The sequence below is a fragment of the Melopsittacus undulatus genome, chromosome 1, assembly GCF_012275295.1.
Source record: "Melopsittacus undulatus isolate bMelUnd1 chromosome 1, bMelUnd1.mat.Z, whole genome shotgun sequence".
Taxonomy (NCBI): Eukaryota; Metazoa; Chordata; class Aves; order Psittaciformes; family Psittaculidae; genus Melopsittacus; species Melopsittacus undulatus.
The window spans coordinates 129,703,015-129,715,305 of NC_047527.1; positions in this window are offsets into that span (position 1 = coordinate 129,703,015).

Sequence of the window (12,291 nt, forward strand, 5' to 3'; positions counted from 1 at the left end):
TCTTGTTCTGGTTGCATGAATGGGAAGATGAATGACTTCTAAAACACCCTCTGTATTTTAAAGCGACTTGAACTGTAAATATTATATAATGTTCTTGCAGTGTGTGCTTCTTACAAGTTACTATAATTTTCATAGCCACAATGAACATGTTAATTGTTGCAATTAATAATTCATCAGTATTGCCTGTTTAAATATCCTATAAATAGGTAATATTAAAGTTTTTCTAGAACTTCACATGAAGGCAACTTGCAGTTGCTAATATGCATTTAAATGAACTAATTCTACATCAGAGTTTGGTCTGCTGGAGGGTGGGAATGGCAAAGGAACAATGGCAAACCTCGCTAGCCAAGGGAATAGAGACAGTGCCATGAGTCAGCTATCATATTTGTTCAGCCAACCAGTACCATTTAAAAAAAAACAGATCGTACCCAAAACTTCCTAAAGAACTCCAGATGGAATCCCTATGTACTGATGGACCAGTAAAGGAAAAACATCTCTATTGTAGACCAATAAATGTGCATTAAAGGGGGGGGGGGGGGAAGATAATTTGCTTGCACACATAGAGAAAATAAAGCTGGATATTCAGGCCTGGAGTATGAAGATCTCCCACTGAAGCCTGCAAGTCTTGTGCCAGAAAATAAGGTTCTAACTCTTTTTAAATACAATTATCATAAGAAGGTTAACTAAGGTCTTCAGAAGTCATTGGTGAGCTTAACTTCCTTTATTCCAAAATATCAAAATTAAGATTCCTGAAAGTGTCTGGATTTCAGTAGAATACAGAGCATAGTAGAACTGTAAATTAATCTTTATTTAATATTATAATTTTTATTAATTATTGTACCATATTTTTTAAATTAATTAGGTAAAAATCGTGTAATCATCTGGAAACAGATTATTTAGTTGCAGGCTGCAATCTGAGGAAATGTTGCCCATCTTACAGTTTCAAAGCCATAGTTATATCTGAGTTTATCACATCTTTTTAATTCATTCTTCTTATCTGGTTTGTGTTTAGGTGCAAAATGCTCATTCTCTGGTATCAGCTTACTTCAGATGTGTGAGATAATTTCTTACTAATTTACTGATGTGTTAGTTACTTTATTCTTCAGATTTCTTGTCTATAATTTTCTTTCGTATATTTTTTGTGCCAAGGTTTGTTCCCTTTCACTAGAATCACTTAGGCTGCTAAAGGGGCAGAAAGTAAAAATGTAAAGCTGATGAATATGTGAATATTGTTGCTAGACATTATCCTTAATATTACTGTATCTGAAAGGGGAGAGATGAGGTGAATAGGATACAGAGGTACTTTGAACTCATCAAACTACTTGTGCAAGACTTCAGGGGTCACATAGTTGTAGCTTACAGCTGTTAATTTTTGTTCCTTGGGGGAAGCTTTATACACAAGCACAAAAATACTGTGGTCTTGGAGTACTGTAATTGCAGATCTGTTGACAGATCTTTTAAAAGCTTGAAGGTTATTCGTGTTAGCTTGCTCACATGCAGTAAGTTCTGAAGTCACAGAATGAGTGAAGCTAACATAGTAAGTAATCAAAACAGCCTTTTGTAGACATGAAATATTTTAATTCTCTGGAACAGTTAATTAAGTAAGCCTTTTCTACCAGACATTTCATTTACTGGGTGACTGGGAACTAAGCACTGAGGAAGGAAGAATGGCTTTGTGAGCAATGTGATTTTCCTTTGGTCTAAGTCAGTCCTGGTTAGACACTTCCTTATTGCCTAAGCTGCCTTTTTTCGAACCAGTTTTGCATATCCCACATGCCCTTTGTCATCATGCTTGTAGTAAGGGTGGGTAAAGCCCTTCCCAAATCTTCTTTCACGAAGCCAAGCCATCAGGATCATAGCTTTCCATAGTGCTGCTGAGGGGTTACAACGATCCTGCAGTGTGAAAGGAGGAACAAACTTAGCTTCAATATCACAGTAGTTTTACACAAATTTAAGTGTTTTTGTTAGCTCATCTGTTGTGTGTTTCGTAGTGCTGGTGTCACTGTGTTCCTACACCATAATTTGCTTGAGCACTGCTACTTTATCTTAGAAGAAACTGTAAGGGACAGTGATCCACTGCACCACCACTTCCATTTCCTCATTACAAAAATTGACCTTCTTGCTGTTGTTTGAAAGGGCTCAGACCACTGCAATTCAGACTTCAAGACTGGTGAGCAGTAATAATAGTATAGGAAGTAGGAGCAATAGTTAAAGCAGCCCAGCATTGTGCTCCCATCCTTGAATCCATTTTGAATTTCACAGTACAGGCAGCGGGTGTTCTTTGCTACCTCCAGTGTGCATTGTGTTTTGCTGTAATCCCCTACTTGTCATTAAATCATTTAAATGTATTAAGGCAACACACTGCAGGAACATTTTACCATGTTTCTTTTGCTTTGTGGGTGATTTTTCTTGACCTGTTTCAACAACCCAGAAATAGTACAGCACTATTTAAAAAAAAAAGAATATAAAAAGAAACAATCATTGATGCTTGTTTAAAACAAATAGAGAAGATTGCAAACTGACCTACAGCATCTATTCCCGCCCATTTTATATAGCACACTGCAAGATACGCCTGCACCTGGGTACCCAAATCTGTATCTGTTGGCGGTGTGAATATGGATTCTGGTGCAAACTGCCCAGCACCACAGAAAGCCTGGAAATTCTTCTGGCTTCTGCCTTTTGTAAATATACTTGACAGGCCTCAGATAGGACTGTAGTGTTCTCAGTGCATAAATGGCACATGAGCCTCACTGAGACTGCTCTCTGACATTGTATGCTTTTTAGTAAAGCACTTCTTCAGGATCAAGGGGATGCTGTCCACTGCAGCATAGCAACATCAGATGAGGATAGTACAGTATCACAGGTGCAGAGGCAACCCCTCATCTTGTGAAAGTAGGAATTTTGTCAGGGTTTGGGGAATAAAACTCAAAGATTTTTCAGAGAATAACATTAAAATATTTTTTTAATAACTAGCCTTATTTTAATGGGAGCAGATGATCCCTATGATTTGGTTGAATTTCCAAAGAGTGGGCATTGATTTAGGATTTCTTTTTATTCCCTTCCTTCCTCCCTCCTTTCTATTTTTGTTTTAATTTTATTTTTTTTCTTCTTTTCCATTAACACCTGTACTGTGTTTCCACATGTCCCTAGGAAAGGAGTCATGTTTCTGAGAAATCTAGGATAACTGTAATCCCTGTGGCTAGGAGACATTTTTGTCAGACAACATGAATATATCCCGTTCATAGATAACAAATAGAAAAGTAAAAGAAGTTTAGATATTGCCAGCTGTGATAAGCTATTGGTTTCTTTTAAAACCTAATTTTTCTTACCTGAAAATTGCTTAACATTTGCAGTGGTTCATAAGAAAAACAGTTTTACTAACAGTATTGGCTTTGACAAGCTTCTTTCTGAAACCTCTGATTAAATACTGTAGAGTATTGTACTGTAAATACTCAACAAATTGCTCAATAAATTCAAGAGTTTGATTATTGCTTGTTAATTTGTATTATATTTGGGTTTTGCTGGGTTTCATTATTACTGAATTATCATATCCTCCAACGTATTTCTCAAAATACTGCTTTAATAGTCTAGATCCCTTCTGCATATTCTTAAAGTCCTACAGGGACAAACACCATGCTGATTCAGATAGATAGATTCAAATCAAGGCCCTGGATGTAGCAACTTTGGGATTTATATGACTTTAGGATCCAAATCTAGTTCAAATTTCAGGAAATGGTCACTGTCTTGCAATAGGTTAAAACAAAAAAGCCATCATTCAAAGTATGCATTAACTCTTGATGGAAAGGCTCAGGCTCTGTCTATAGGGTCCAGGGTTGAGCCTAGTCACCAAAATCTTAAGTCTCTATTTTCTCAGGAAATAACTGTTATTAACTGTAAACAGTGTTAATAGCACCATTAAAACATAAGAACTGTAAATTTGATTTGTGAGAACATGAGTTCTCAGAAAATCACTATGTTAAGCAAATATTTACTAAGAATTTTGGATGTGTAATGAGTTCAACCATGTGCTCTCATGCTTTCCTGAGTGTGGACCTTTGCTGCTGGGCAAATATGAATTCTTTAAATATTGGAGACTTGTGTTCTTTTCAGTAAATGCCCAGGAGTTGTCTAAAACAGCCCTAGAACTGTAACAGGACACCTAGCATAATAGAAAGGTGCTTTTATTCAGAAAACTTTAAGGAATGTGTATTACTTTTTACCTATTTGAACTGTCCTATGTCTTGCAGTGAATCTGTAATCTAGCACCAGTTACTAAACCCACGTGTATTACCCCCTCTTTTCCAGTCCCTTCCACACCCCCAGCTCCAGGGACATTCTCTCAGTCTACTCCTACCTTTTACCTTGTCTGCTAAGACAGAGGTAATCTGACCATGGGCTTCAACCATAGGGGTGAAAATTTTGCTAGGTCTTGGGTTTTTTTTGAAAGAAGCTTTGAGATAACTCTCTGTAGAGCAGACTTAAACATAATAGCTGGGTGCTCTTGAGACTGGATTGGAATCCCCTATTTTGATTACTCAGAATAAAAAAAGGAAACTTATTTGCATTCCCTAGAAAGGAGGTGGTAAATGTGTCATGTAAGTAACTGGTGCAAGAGGAAAACCTATCAAAACACAGGATTATTTTAATGTAAATAATGCAGTTTTAGTATCATTTAAGAGGAACTACTGAAATAACTGTGCTGTATCTTTGCTAAATGAAGCTGGCTAACTAGGTAAAGAATATGATCACCTAAAGATGAACCTGATGTCATAGTTCTCTTTTTGTACATTTTTTTTTCTTCTGGGATTATTCAGATAATCTCCAGAATTTAGAGAAAAGACTGATGAACCCAGAAGATGTCATACATTTCAGCTTTTAAGCTGAAACCTCTACCAGAAACTAGTGGTTCCTGCTTGTAGTTTTGTTGATTGGCAGCTTTAGATATGCAAACTCGTAAGTCAATCCTCTAAAACATAAATGAAAAATAGTAGACTTGGGTACTTTGAAATTACTTTCTTTTTAGAAGTTCATAGTTTGTAGTCCAATAATGTTCAAATTTTCTCCAGAAATATGAAAAGCAAAAGTTACTTTCTGAATCTGAAAGCTGCCTTTTGTGAGAAATCATTTGACTTTGAAGGCTGAAGTTCAATGAATTACTAGAGAAATCCAAGAGACAAATCTTTTTGGTGGAATTACTGTTATTCTGTTTGGAAATGTTATCATCCAGTCAACAAGCAAACCTAATTTTTTGTGATTATTTTACTGACTTGTCACCTAAAAGAGCCTGCAAGTGATGCAGCAGTCAAAAATGATTTGTGCACATTACTTGATGAATTCAGACTAATGAAAAATAAGTTTTTGTTACTGTGTTGATCTGTTGTCAGTGGGCATTTACAGTCTTTATGGATGACAATCACTTTTTCCATTGAAGGTTGCCCTGTTTAAAATACTCCTGACAGGAACAACACTGTCAGAATTTACAATCTGTCACTTGACAAGGCTTAAAATCAAGGGCCGCATCTATGGCACCTGACATGAATGTAAGAATATTATCCAGTGAGGACTGAACTTTGTTGAACTGATCTATCTGCATTATCTCTTATTTAATCCCAAAGTTGACATATCATCTACTGAAAAAGCAGCTAGCTTTTGCAAGTTGCTGACTACATGTAGCACTTAACTGGATTTGTTGTTTTCACTGTGGACAGGAATATCAAGAAAGGAATGAAGAAAAAGTTACAAAAAATGGCCACTCTGAATTGATCAACCCTGTGTGAAGTCATATGTCTCATGCTTTTAATGTACCCACAATTTACTATAGCTAATGCTTGTCTGGAACAGAGGTTGTACATATCTCAATATTTCATGTTCAGTTGAACGACTGTAGAAATCATCAGGAAACCACCCATGGGCTTTATTGGGAGGAATTGTTCCTCTTCTGTTAACTGGGAAGAAACCAGGAACCACTGGACCAAAATTAGGTGCTCGTGAGCTATTCATAGGCAGGTGTGAATACACATTGAGATTTTTTTTCTGGTTATTACTTCTCTTTCTATTGCTCATTTCATCTTCTCCCCTCCAGGATATCTACCAAATGGGCACATTTTAACAGAGAGTCTCCCCTTCTGCTGCTTTTACAAAGAAAAGGAAGAACATTTGAAAACCCCAACAGAATTTATATCCACAAGTCAGGTCAACTTCTGACCTGATGTTAGAGAATATAATTCCACTGAAGTTACTGATGCCAAATGTACTTGCTCTCAACCTAAATTTGGCTCACTTTGATAGAGGCATCTTTTCTTCTTCCCTGTGAAATTCACAGTTTTTCCCTTCTTATAGAAGGTCCCCTTGTACAGTTGTTTACTTTGGAGAACTGAGTGAGTACATGGCAAATGCAGTCAGCAGCAAATGCATTCACATTTCACTACAAAGAACATATGAACTCTTTGTACCTGACACTTTACACAATATGCTCTCTGGCTCTAAGAAAACATTATTTCATGTTCTTACTCTAATCAGCCTTGTCTGCCAGCTCAGAGAACAGAGAGGTTCATTGTTATATGCAGCTGTCATTTGTTCCATCTCCTTGCTCTTTCTGACTTCAATATCTTTGTGGTATTTAGTGAAAGTAATTTTCAGTTAGAAATCTTCTGCCCTTTAGTAAGTGCAAGTATAGCACTTCATCAATGGCCAAAGAATTCCAAGCTATCTGGGATGTATCAGGACAGTTGATAAAACCTCACAGAGCAACCTATGATAGTACATCCCATCATAAATAAAAAAAAAAAAAAGCAGAAAGGGCCTTTGTCAGTGTTTATCTGTAGCGCTTTTATTCTTTGCCCTTGATTTCCTCTTCAGAAAATTGATGCACCCTTAAATTGAAGCAGGAGGCTTGACAGGTGATGGTTAGTGTGATAACTGCTCGGATTTCATCAGCCAGTGTTTTTCTGGTGGTGCAATTGTAGGAACTTTCAGCTAGATTACCTGTCATCCACTACATCAGATAAAAGAGAGTTGAAAGATGCAGTTTTGCTACTGTACCTTATAGGAAATGAAAAGTGTAGGTAACAGTAAAAAAAGTGTGAGGTAACAGTAGCTGAATAGAAGTACAATTATTTTCTAATCAGGCTATTTCGTCAAGAATGTCACTGCTGAAACTGGCAATCATTGGGCAGAATCTATTGTTAAATTTGCATTGTTAAATTCATAGGGGGAAAAATCCTAAAGAAATAGTCTCACTGCAGGTAGTAGCTCAAGCACTGCTTTTGACTATCAATTTACTTCTCCTGTATGCTGAAAGCAAAGTACAATCTGTAGTTAGACACATAAAAACATTCCTTTTTTTTTTAGTATATTTCAATATTCTGATTTCATTCTACTTACTCTGTTAGTTTTTTCCCAAACTTCAGATAGCTCAGTTACTTTGTAAAAAGTTTTACTTAGTTTTTGGTCATTCAGACAACTTTCTAAATCTAACAACCAGTGCATTTTATCAGTATCAAATATTAAATGTATATAGCTTTACCAACACTTCTGTGCTGTGAACAAAATTGGACTATTTTTTGAACATAGTAAACTGATAAATGTACAAAGATTACCCGAGTTTGATTTGCACTTTATAAATCTTATATTTTAAAGTTTCTATACTGACTTTATTTTGTTCTTTGGAAATTACTTTCCAGTGCTGGATTTCCTAAATATAGAGAAATTTAAATATGGTTTGTTTATCTATGCTTTGATTTATCTTGATTATCTTCCCTGATGTATTATTCTAGGTGACTGAGATCTATTGTGAGTTTTCTTTAAAATGATGGCATATGAAAACTTTAAAAAATAATAAAATAAAAACATAACCACCAGTTTGTTAAATAGCACTATTCCCATTACAGTAGTTTAAGGTCTGTCAGTAATTCTATTATAAATGTTTATGTTTCTAAGGCTTATGCAGTTTAGCTATGAAAATTCTCTCTCGGGTGAGACTTGGCAGCTAAAGGTTCAGCATGTGACTGCAGTTATTTGTTGCTATTGTTTCACTGACTATTCTGAATCTGTTAAAAGATTTGTTGTCAAAGTTATGAGTAGAAAACAATTTTGGAAAGTTCAGAAGATTATTAAATCTACAGTCTCATAAGATTGTGGTTTTTGACTATGTCAATAATAACTCCATGCCCTACAATGATTCTGAGAGAGATGTATTTTTATTTTGTCTTTGTAGATGAGTAACCAAGGACACTGAGAGATCAAATGGATTGGCAAAAAGCATCAGTGGGAAGAACTGGTGTTTTCCCCCAGGTTTTGCCTTTGTCTCCATTTTTAACCTCCAAATGGTATCTGTAAAGGAATGTTGACCCAACACACTGTTGCTCATGCTGCAAACTGTTAATAATGTTATTCATAAAAGAAAACACAGGATTTTTTTGTGTATTCAGACTTGAAATATATCCATTTTCATTTTTGCATTATGAAAGAAGTGCCACAGCTTCTTTTTATGTAATGATGAAGGAACTTACCAGGAATTGCAGTCAATTCTGTCTGTTGCAGAAAGATTGAGAGGTCAGCTGATCATAGCTCTAGATTTCCATGTGAAGAATTTTAACAATGGGATGTTATAAATAAATTTATAACAACTTATAAAGAGATTTCATGATATCTGTCATTCATTTGTGGTGGCTGGCAGGCCACTGTCCCACACTGCCCACCTTGTCCCTTGGCCCATCCTGCAGCAGAAGCAAGAGACCAAAGGCCATATCTACTCCTCACAGCCTACAGTCTATAGCAAACTGGTGTAGCAGCACTTCATACCACTAAGCTCTGAATGGTGTTCACTTCTCTGTCCACTTGTGCTCCCAAGGCAATGGCCCCTGGCAGAGTGACAAGGCAGACATTCAGGGAAGGTGACCTCCAGCAGCAGGGGGGAGGGATAGCTGCAGGCACCTACCTCTGGCACAGACAACACTGCAGGTGGTAGGTAACCTGCTCAGCCACCACGCAGTATGTGACATGACCCATAAATGAAAGCACATCAGTGAATTTGGATGGTATGAAAGGTGTCTGTGTTTAACAGAGGCAATTAGCAGATTGTTTTTTCCATCAGGCCTTGTGGTGAGCTCTGTGATGCTGAAAGATCAAAAATTGATTCAACTTTTTCATAGAAAGAAAATAAATAGCTCTATTTAAAAATACAACTGAAGTAGGCTACAAATTTTCTCAATATGCAGAGTGTGGGGAAAACACAGAAGATGTCCTTATGAATTTCTGCTGATTTTTATTCCATAAGACAGTTGGGTCCATGTTATCCTCACCGATATATAAGGAAGGAGGGATCTTTCTTTTCCCACATACATTCTCAATAATTCTTAGACCAGATGTAGTCATGATCTAGCACATCACATATAACAAGCTAGAGAGGAAACCATGTTTTTCCCCTATACTTCTAAAGGTGAGATAAACTTTCTGCTCTTTAGGGAAAATAACAAGGTTTTGGTGGGTTTCTTTGTGTGTTACGTGTGTGTCAGATTAGTATGTCCTGATGTTTGGCTCAGTATGAAAATGGAATAAAAATAAGAACAGCTGCCTAATATTTCTTTTTGCTTGAATCTCTTTTCATCTGCCTGGAAATGTAAAGAGACAATAAAAAGTAGATATAGATCATGTAGAGAGATAAGATATGTATATGTGAAAATTATTATTAGCAGTTGCACTTGTAGCACTATGAAGTGATATAAAATCTAGGTAAATCAGGCTCTGGATACTTGCTTTTCCATCAGTAAGATGAGGACATTAACTGAAAATCTTGTGTTGCTTCTAGCACCACCTGAATGGTTTGATAGTCTGTGATATGTGTAGCTTTCCAGAGGAATTTAAATGCTAGAGCTGATATTAATGTCATTAATGAGGAGGCTACTTAGCTGACACAAGAGCTAGGCAGGCTCTGAGGAGGCTTGCTGTCTTTTTTTAAGAGAGGTAGAAAATCCAAATCAAATAAGTAAAAAACAAGAAACCTATCTTAGAAGATAGTAGCAATTCATGAGCTACTACTGCTCACTGCATCTGCTGTTAAGCAGACAAAGAGAAACCGTCCAAGCAGACTGCAGCTTTGAGATTTTTAGAGATCTGGGGAACTCATTTTACCTTTTCACACCTCCTCCTCCCCCTAAATTTAGCCACTGGAAAGGACTGTTCATTATTCCATGTTGAAGTGGTATATTACTATTACTATTATTACTATGCCCTTGGTCACCGTGCTTGTAGTAAGCTACAAAGACACAATACAGCTGTAGTAACATGTCCTAGTTCTGTCAAGCTGCAGCATAACACCAAAAAGATAAATAGAAGGCAGCGAGAGAAGAACACCTAGAGGTGAATATATCTGATTTCATGGAGAGGGACATGGACTGACCTAAGTGTTTGACTCCCACTCTATTACCCAGATCACATGCAGGTACTGTATCTTTTTGTTGATAAAGTCCCTGCTGATTAAGCAACATATATGTTAAACAATTGGTTAAAATTACTTCAGTCTTTTTTTTTCTTTAGCCAGCTTTTTAAATGAGATACATGGTATAAAAAGAGCGATTGACTAATATTTGCAATAGATCTTGCAAGGTAAAAGGAATCTTTCATGAACAGAAGTAACTAGGAAAAGGATAAAACAATAGCAATATGATGAGTAGCTTGAATGAATGCAGATAAAACACTACTGTGCTGAACAGCAGCATAGCACAGCTTTTGCTGAAAGAAAAACAGACTGGAATGCCTCCTGTTTTGCATCATTACAGCGCAGCAGTATGTACTTATACATGCTGTTAATTTATATAGGCTTTTGGCCCCCCAAAAGCCAAATGTTAGAATAAGCCATCTACTCATCCTGTCTGTAAATTGAAAAGTGGCTGAAATGATTACACTTGATCTGCAGCCATATTCTACTGGAAGGTCTATTGGTTTACAAAGGCTCTCAGAGCACATTAATCAGAGTTCTCTCCCAAGCCAGATATGCTTAGCTGCCATTTCTGTGCCGCATATTTTCACCAGTTTGATCTTACAGTAAGGTGCCATTAGGCAAAGAGTTGAGTAGATGTATTTTAGCACTGATACGCAGAAAAAAATATCAAACTGCAAACTCATTGTCCACCATACTGGGGGCAGAGCATGAATTTGGGGGAATATCACAGCATTTGCATCTTTATTTGAAGCATTACTATCTAAAAATATGAGGTCCATTATTTATATTTATTTTCTACTCTGAAAATATTTATATCTAATGATTTTATCAGTTTTTCTCAGAATATTCACTAGGAAATGTTTTTGTGCACTTGGCTAAAATGCAGGGTTTGCAATGCCCAGTGCAAAGAAACCAAATACACTCAGTCACTGAAACAAGTGTGTTGCTTCAGGGACTTGGTAAGTGACAAAAAAGTTTGGAAAGAAAATATGGGACATACCATTAAGTTTTGCTTTTGAAAACTGGTTGTTAGTTGTTGACTTCTTATGCACATCTTACTTGATCTTTTCTTTCACTGGTAACGCTAACATGATGTTTTCAGTTGTATATTGATTGCTCTCCTCTGCTTGCTGTATATAAAAGCTCACTCAGGTATACCAACTTCCACAGATAGCCTACAAGATCAGAGCTAAAGACTGAGATATCTGAAAAGAGAATATAATCAGATATTGTTATTTGAATAAATGCTGGAGAACTTCAAGAACTCTGTACAGATTCTATGAAGAAAGGGCAGAGCCCCTGTAGAAGCTTGTGTTAACTGTATGCATGAATTTGTGTCTACAGTAATAATCTTAGCTAAAGAGCCTGTGCAGTCATTGAGCAGGTTTTGTATATGAGCTTCCACACATGTCCATTGCCATATAAAACTTATAGACATTCTTTGCAGAAAACTTTTTATACAATTCCTAAACTAGGGGTTGACAAAATAGGTTGTAACTGGCTCCAGTATTTAACAGTGCTGCACAAAAAGTCCTGAAGCAGCACAAATCCTATATGTGCCATTTATATGAGGCTGGCCATGGAAAAATGGCTTCTTGCTCCATACAGACACACCAATGTGGTTAGGAAAGCAGTATAGCACATTAGTGTGGCCCTGCCACATATTTCTACTGAGAGGAGCAAGCAGCTTTCCCTTTGCCGGACCTCCCAGAGAGTCCCTGTCCATACATACTCTTTGGTGCTTCTGGTAGAGGGTGTGGGGCCAGCTTGGGCACCTCTGTACCAGGGCAGTAGACACCCTAAATGTAAAATGAGAAACAACAGATGGTTACCAACAAATGGGGGAACCT